Below are 7,482 nucleotides of genomic sequence, written 5' to 3'. Positions count from 1 at the left end.
GGTAATTGAAGGCTGCTATCAAATCCCCCCTCACTCTTCTCTTCTGCAGACTAAATAAGCCCAGTTCCCTCAGCGTCTCCCCCAGCCCCCCTAATCATTTTTGTTGTCCTCTGCTGGACTCTTTCCAATTTGTCCACATCCTTTCTGTAGTGGGGGGCTCAAAACTGGATGCAATACTCCAGATGTGGCCTCACCAGTACCGAATAGAGCAGAATAATCACTTCCTTCGATCTGCTGGCAATGCTCCTACTAATGCAGCCCAATATGCCATTAGCCTTCTTGGCAACAAGGGCACACTGTTGACTCAAATTCCAGCTTCTCGTCCACTGTAATCCCCAGGTCCTTTTCTGCAGAACTGTCGCTTAGCCAGTCGGTCCCCAGCCTGTAGCGGTGCATGGGATTCTTCCATCCTAAGTGCAGGACTCTGCACTTCTCCTTGTTGAACCTCATCTGATTTCTTTTGGCCCAATCCTCCAATTTGTCTAGGTCACTCTGGACCCTATCCCTGCTCTCCAGCTTATCTACCTCTCCCCACAGCTTAGTGTCACCCACGAACTTGCTGAGGGTGCAATCCATCCCAGCATCCAGCTCATTAATGAAGATGTTGAACAAAATTGGCCCCAGGACTAATCCCTGGGGCACTCGCTTGATACTGGCTGCCAACTAGACATGGAGCCATTGATTACTACCGGAGGAGCCCGATAATCTAGCCCCCTTTCTATCCACCTTATAGTCCAGACATCCAGGCCATACTTTTTTAACTTGCTGGCAAGAATACTGTGGGCTCACAGTATCATCCCTGGCCCCACCCCAAAACCCGCACCTCCAGCCAGAGCCCTCACCCACTCCCGCACCCTGTGAAAATGAGGGAGTGAGGGTGAGGGAGAGCAAGGGACAGAGGGCGGGGGCTGCAGTGAGCCGGGGCAGGGCCTCGTGGAAGGGGTGGGGCAAGCGCAGGACAAGGGTGTTCGGTTCTGTGCCATTAGAAAGTTGGCAACCCTAGCGGTCGGCTCGTCCAGGTTGTAGTTTTTAGTCCTTGGCTTCTGGGTTGAGTGGCGAATGATGCCGAATGACGGTTGACACTTGATAAAAGTTGACTGTATGACAGGAGCACCCCTCCTCCTTCAGTCAGGTGGGGCCAAATTCACACCTGGGAACCCCCCTCAACCCAAATCTCCCACAAGGGGGAGAGGGTCTCAAAACGCGGCTCCCACGAGGGGCGGGGCTTGCGCTGATTTAGGGAGAGGGCTCCGCCCACTGCTGGGGGGCGTGTCCTGAACTGGCCTAGCCCGCTGACGCCACAGTGCGTGACCTATCTCGTTGTCTGCGTGGTGACGTAACGCGTTGCAGTGGGGCGGGACGGTTGGTGGTGGCGGCGCCGGGAGCCGGGAATGGGGCAGCCGCCGCCAGAGCAGCCGGGGACCGGGTGCCGCTTCCCGCCCCTAAGCCGGTAAGTGGCCCCTTCCCGCCTCCGGCTGCAGGGGCTTTGGCTTCGCTCGCGCCCCCGGGGCCCTTCCACACCCCGCCCCCGTTCCCGAGCGCCCCTCCGCCCCCCCCCCGCTCCCCTTCCACCCCTCCCGGGCCCCAGCTCCCCTCCGCCCCCCCCCGCTCCCCTTCCACCCCCCCCGGGCCCTAGCTCCCCTCCGCCCCCCCCCGCTCCCCTTCCACCCCCCCCGGGCCCCAGCTCCCCTCCGCCCTCCCCCCGCTCCCCTTCCACCCCCCCCGGGCCCCAGCTCCCCTCCGCCCTCCCCCGCTCCCCTTCCACCCCCCCCCCGGCCCCAGCTCCCCTCCGCCCCCCCCCGCTCCCCTTCCACCCCCCCCCCGGCCCCAGCTCCCCTCCGCCCCCCCCCGCTCCCCTTCCACCCCTCCCCGGGCCCCAGCTCCCCTCCGCCCTCCCCCCGCTCCCCTTCCACCCCCCCCCCGGCCCCAGCTCCGCCCCGCCCCGCTCCCCTTCCACCCCCCCCCCCGGCCCCAGCTCCCCTCCGCCCCCCCCCGCTCCCCTTCCACCCCCCCCGGGCCCCAGCTCCCCTTCGCCCCCCCCCGCTCCCCTTCCACCCCTCCCAGGCCCCAGCTCCCCTCCGCCCCCCCCCCGCTCCCCTTCCACCCCCCCCCGGGCACCAGCTCCCCTCCGCCCTCCCCCCGCTCCTCTTCACACCCCCCCCGGGCCCCAGCTCCCCTCCGCCCTCCCCCCGCTCCCCTTCCACCCCCCCCCCGGCCCCAGCTCCCCTCCGCCCTCCCCCCGCTCCCCTTCCACCCCCCCCCGGCCCCAGCTCCGCCCCGCCCCGCTCCCCTTCCACCCCCCCCCCCCGGCCCCAGCTCCCCTCCGCCCCCCCCCGCTCCCCTTCCACCCCCCCCGGGCCCCAGCTCCCCTTCGCCCCCCCCCGCTCCCCTTCCACCCCTCCCAGGCCCCAGCTCCCCTCCGCCCCCCCCCCGCTCCCCTTCCACCCCCCCCCGGGCACCAGCTCCCCTCCGCCCTCCCCCCGCTCCTCTTCACACCCCCCCCGGGCCCCAGCTCCCCTCCGCCCTCCCCCCGCTCCCCTTCCACCCCCCCCCCGGCCCCAGCTCCCCTCCGCCCTCCCCCCGCTCCCCTTCCACCCCCCCCCGGCCCCAGCTCCCCTCCGCCCCCCCCCGCTCCCCTTCCACCCCCCCCCGGGCCCCAGCTCCCCTCCGCCCCCCCCCGCTCCCCTTCCACCCCCCCCCGGGCCCCAGCTCCCCTCCGCCCCCCCCCGCTCCCCTTCCACCCCTCCCAGGCCCCAGCTCCCCTCCGCCCCCCCCCCGCTCCCCTTCCACCCCCCCCCGGGCACCAGCTCCCCTCCGCCCTCCCCCCGCTCCTCTTCACACCCCCCCCGGGCCCCAGCTCCCCTCCGCCCTCCCCCCGCTCCCCTTCCACCCCCCCCCCGGCCCCAGCTCCCCTCCGCCCTCCCCCCGCTCCCCTTCCACCCCCCCCCGGCCCCAGCTCCGCCCCGCCCCGCTCCCCTTCCACCCCCCCCCCCCGGCCCCAGCTCCCCTCCGCCCCCCCCCGCTCCCCTTCCACCCCCCCCGGGCCCCAGCTCCCCTTCGCCCCCCCCCGCTCCCCTTCCACCCCTCCCAGGCCCCAGCTCCCCTCCGCCCCCCCCCCGCTCCCCTTCCACCCCCCCCCGGGCACCAGCTCCCCTCCGCCCTCCCCCCGCTCCTCTTCACACCCCCCCCGGGCCCCAGCTCCCCTCCGCCCTCCCCCCGCTCCCCTTCCACCCCCCCCCCGGCCCCAGCTCCCCTCCGCCCTCCCCCCGCTCCCCTTCCACCCCCCCCCGGCCCCAGCTCCCCTCCGCCCCCCCCCGCTCCCCTTCCACCCCCCCCCGGGCCCCAGCTCCCCTCCGCCCCCCCCCGCTCCCCTTCCACCCCCCCCCGGGCCCCAGCTCCCCTCCGCCCCCCCCCGCTCCCCTTCCACCCCCCCCGGGCCCCAGCTCCCCTCCGCCCTCCCCCCCGCTCCCCTTCCACCCTCCCCCCCGGCCCCAGCTCCCCTCCGCCCCCCCCCGCTCCCCTTCCACCCCCCCCCGGCCCCAGCTCCCCTCCCCCCGCTCCTCTTCACACCCTCCCCCGGCCCCAGCTCCCCTCCGCCCTCCCCCCGCTCCTCTTCACACCCCTCCCCGGGCCCCAGCTCCCCTCCGCCCTCCCCCCGCTCCTCTTCACACCCCTCCCCGGGCCCCAGCTCCCCTCCGCCCTCCCCCCGCTCCTCTTCACACCCCTCCCCGGGCCCCAGCTCCCCTCCGCCCTCCCCCCGCTCCTCTTCACACCCCTCCCCGGGCCCCAGCTCCCCTCCGCCCTCCCCCCGCTCCTCTTCACACCCCTCCCCGGGCCCCAGCTCCCCTCCGCCCTCCCCCCGCTCCTCTTCACACCCCCTCCGGACCCCAGCTCCCCTCCGCCCTGCCCCCGCTCCCCTCCTCCCGCTCCCCTCCGCGCCCCCCCCCCGGGCCCCAGTTCCCCTCCTCCCGCTCCCCTCCGCGCCCCCCCCCGGGCCCCAGCTCCCCTCCGCCCGCCCCAGCTCCCCTTTCACCCCCCCCCGGGCCTGAGCTCCCCTCTGCCTCCCCCGCTCCCCTTTCACCCCCCCCCGGGCCTGAGCTCCCCTCTGCCTCCCCCGCTCCCCTTTCACCCCCCCCCGGGCCTGAGCTCCCCTCTGCCTCCCCCGCTCCCCTTTCACCCCCCCCGGGCCTGAGCTCCCCTCTGCCTCCCCCTGCTCCCCTTCCACCCCCCCCCCCCGGGCCCCAGCTCCCCTCCGCCCCCCCCCTGCTCCCCTTCCACCCCCTCCGCCCTCCAGCTCCCCTCCGCCCGCTCCCCTTCCACCCCCCCCCAGGGCCCCAGCTCCCCTCAGCTCCCTTTCCACCCCCCCCCCCGGGCCCCAGCTCCCCTTCCACGCCCCCCCCCCGGTTCCCAAGCTCCCCTTCCCCCTGTTCCCCTTCCACCTCCCCCGGTTCCCGAGCTCCCCTCCGCGCCCCCCTGTTCCCCTTCCACCTCCCCTGGTTCCCGAGCTCCCCTCCGCGCCCCCCCGCTCCCCTTCCACCCCCCCCCCGGGCCCCCGCTCCCCTTCCACCCCCCCTGGCCCGCGCTCTCCCCCCCCCCCCCCCCCGGTTCCCGAACTCCCCTCCGCCCCCTCTGCTCCCCTTCCACCTCCTCCTGGGCCTGAGCTCCCCTCCGCCCCCCACTCCCCTTCCATCCCCCCCCCGGTTCGCGAGCGCCCCTGAGTCGTCCCCCCCCCGCTCACCTGGGCCTGAGCTCCCCTCTGCCTCCCCCGCTCCCCTTCCCACTGCCCCGGGCCTGAGCTCCCCTCTGCCTCCCCCGCTCCCCTTTCACCCCCCCCCCGGGCCTGAGCTCCCCTCTGCCTCCCCCGCTCCCCTTTCACCCCCCCCGGGCCTGAGCTCCCCTCTGCCTCCCCCTGCTCCCCTTTCACCCCCCCCGGGCCTGAGCTCCCCTCTGCCTCCCCCTGCTCCCCTTTCACCCCCCCCCGGGCCTGAGCTCCCCTCTGCCTCCCCCTGCTCCCCTTTCACCCCCCCCCCGGGCCTGAGCTCCCCTCTGCCTCCCCCTGCTCCCCTTTCACCCCCCCCCGGGCCTGAGCTCCCCTCTGCCTCCCCCTGCTCCCCTTTCACCCCCCCCCGGGCCTGAGCTCCCCTCTGCCTCCCCCTGCTCCCCTTTCACCCCCCCCGGGCCTGAGCTCCCCTTTCGCCCCCCCTGCTCCCCTTTCACCCCCCCCGGGCCTGAGCTCCCCTTTTGCCCCCCCTGCTCCCCTTTCGCCCCCCCGGGCCTGAGCTTTTCTCTCCCCCCCTGCTCCCCTTTCACGCCCCCCAGCTCCCCTCTGTCCCCCTGCTCCCCATCCACCCCCCCCGGACCCCAGCTCCCCTCCGCCCCCCCCCCCCCGGTTCCAGAGCTCCCCTCCGCTCTCCCCGCTCCCCTTCCACCCCCCCCGGTTCCAGAGCTCCCCCCCGCTCCCCTTCCACCCCCACCCCGGTTCCCGAACTCCCCTCCGCCCTCCCCCCGCTCCCCATCCACCCCTGCGGGCCCCAGCTCCCCTCCGCCCTCCCCCCGCTCCCCTTCCACCCCCCCCCCGGGCCCCAGCTCCCCTTCCACCTCCCCCGGTTCCCGAGCTCCCCTCCGCACCCCCCCGCTCCCCTTCTACCCCCCCGGTTCCCGAACTCCCCTCCGCCCCCTCTGCTCCCCTTCCACCTCCCCCTGGGCCTGAGCTCCCCTCCGCGCCCCCCCCCCCGGTTCCCGAGCGCCCCTGCGTCCCCCCCCGCTCACCCGGTTCCTGAGCTCCCCTCTGCCTCCCCCTGCTCCCCTTTCACCCCCCCCCGGGTCTGAGCTCCCCTCTGCCTCCCCCTGCTCCCCTTTCACCCCCCCCCGGGCCTGAGCTCCCCTCCTCCCCCCTGGGCCCCTGCTCCCCTTCCGCCCCCCTCTTGCTCCCCCTCCACCCCCCGGGTTCCCGAGCTCCCCTCCCCCCCTGCTCCACTCCCCTTCCACACCCCCCTGGGCCTGAGCTCCAATCCGCCCCTCCGGCTCCCCTTCCACCCCCCTGGTTCCCGAGCCCCCGCGCCCCTGCGCCTTCCCTCCCCCGGGGCCCGAGCGCCCCCCCCTCCGCGCCCCTGCGCCTTCCCTCCCCCGGGGCCCGAGCGCCCCCCCTCCGCGCCCCTGCGCCTTCCCCCTCCGGGGCCCTTACATTTCCCCCAGGGCCCAAGTTCCTTCCGGTTCCCCCCTGCTCCACTTGTTCCCTGGGGTCCTTCTGTCCCCCTGAGCTTCCCTTCGGTTCCTCCCCTGCTCCTCTTCCTTATATCTGGGGCCTGAGCTCCCCTTCTGTTCTCCCCTGCTCCTCTTCCTTATATCTGGGGCCTGAGCTCCCCTTCTGTTCTCCCCTGCTCCTCTTCTGTCCTGCCTGTGGCTTGAGCTCCCCCTGTCCCCCCCACCACCCTGGGGCCCTTACATCCCCCCTGAGGTCCCCTCCTGCCCCCCTGCTTTCCTTCGGTCCCCCCTGGGGCCTGAGCTTCTCCCCAACCCCCCTGGGACCCTTACATCTTCTCCAGGACCTGAGCTCCCTCGGTTCCCCCCTGCTCCACTTGTTCCCTGGGGCCCTTCCATCCCCCCTTCCCCGGAGCCCGAACTGCCCTTCCGTCCCCACAAACTATCCTTCTGTCCCCCCCAGGGCCTGAGCTCCCCTCCATCCCTGCCCCCCTCCACTTATTCCACAGGGCCTGGAGCCCATGCTCCGCTCTGTCTCTCTGTCACAGAATCCCTCTGCCCTTCCTCCTCCCCAGGGCTGAGCGCTCGCATTTCTCTTCCTTTTGGGGGTTGAATCTACTTCTTTTCTCTTCCCAGATGGGTGAATTCTTTCCTGGAGGTCACTAATCCCCCTTCCAGCTGGTTGTTACCAGCCGCCACCCTTTCCTGCCATTGGAAACAACTTGTCTCTGCTCTTGCTTTCCAGGGTGGAATACCCATAGCAAGAATCAAATGCTTTAAATGGGCAGAGGAAAAAATGGGACTGTGCAAGGTTGTTTTGTTAAACGTCAACTGAGACTGTTTGTATCATCAAATTTCAGCATAAACGTGCTGGGCAGCGACTTTCTTGTTTGTCGTCTCCTTTTTTGGGAGGGGTTGTTTAAAAAAAAAAATCTGTGCTTGACACCTTTATGTTTTGGAGCTGCCTTGAATTTCGCAATGAAGGGAGTGAATAAGGCTGGGGGGAGTAGGAGGAGGAGAACTGTGAGTCAGATGCTAGTGTAGGTGAATCTAAGGAAAAGCAAGGGCTCCTTATACTCAGCAGTGGATTATGGATGTGGTTCAGAGAGTGGAAGTAACTGGTGGGGGCAGAGTTTCTGAGCTCCACCTTCTCTAGCTAATAGTTGAAAAGTAGTGACCTTTGTGTGTCGAACTGGGCTTTGCTATGCCTTTGTGAAAGATGCTGCTTAAATCTACAGAAAATTTGAATACTTTGTGGGCCTTCCGTGCCAGTGGTGATGC

At 71.0% G+C, this 7,482-nt stretch overlaps 1 protein-coding gene across 5 annotated transcripts in view; it reads left to right on the top strand.

The window, feature by feature from the left end:
* Window positions 1–1,319: 1,319 nt before the first annotated feature.
* The window catches only part of TMCC1 (transmembrane and coiled-coil domain family 1), a 207,871-nt gene continuing 201,708 nt past the window's right edge, over window positions 1,320–7,482 (top strand). For 2 of the 5 annotated variants that reach the window (XM_048857207.2, XM_075130289.1), the window contains exon 1: window positions 1,320–1,450. The gene's annotated coding sequence lies outside the window, so the exon portion shown is untranslated. The remainder of the gene's footprint in view (window positions 1,451–7,482) is intronic. The other 3 variants (XM_048857205.2, XM_075130291.1, XM_048857212.2) reach the window with 2 other exon arrangements.

This window comes from Caretta caretta, chromosome 7 (genome assembly GCF_965140235.1).
Source record: "Caretta caretta isolate rCarCar2 chromosome 7, rCarCar1.hap1, whole genome shotgun sequence".
NCBI lineage: Eukaryota > Metazoa > Chordata > Testudines > Cheloniidae > Caretta > Caretta caretta.
This window is presented reverse-complemented; position numbering and strand designations above follow the sequence as displayed.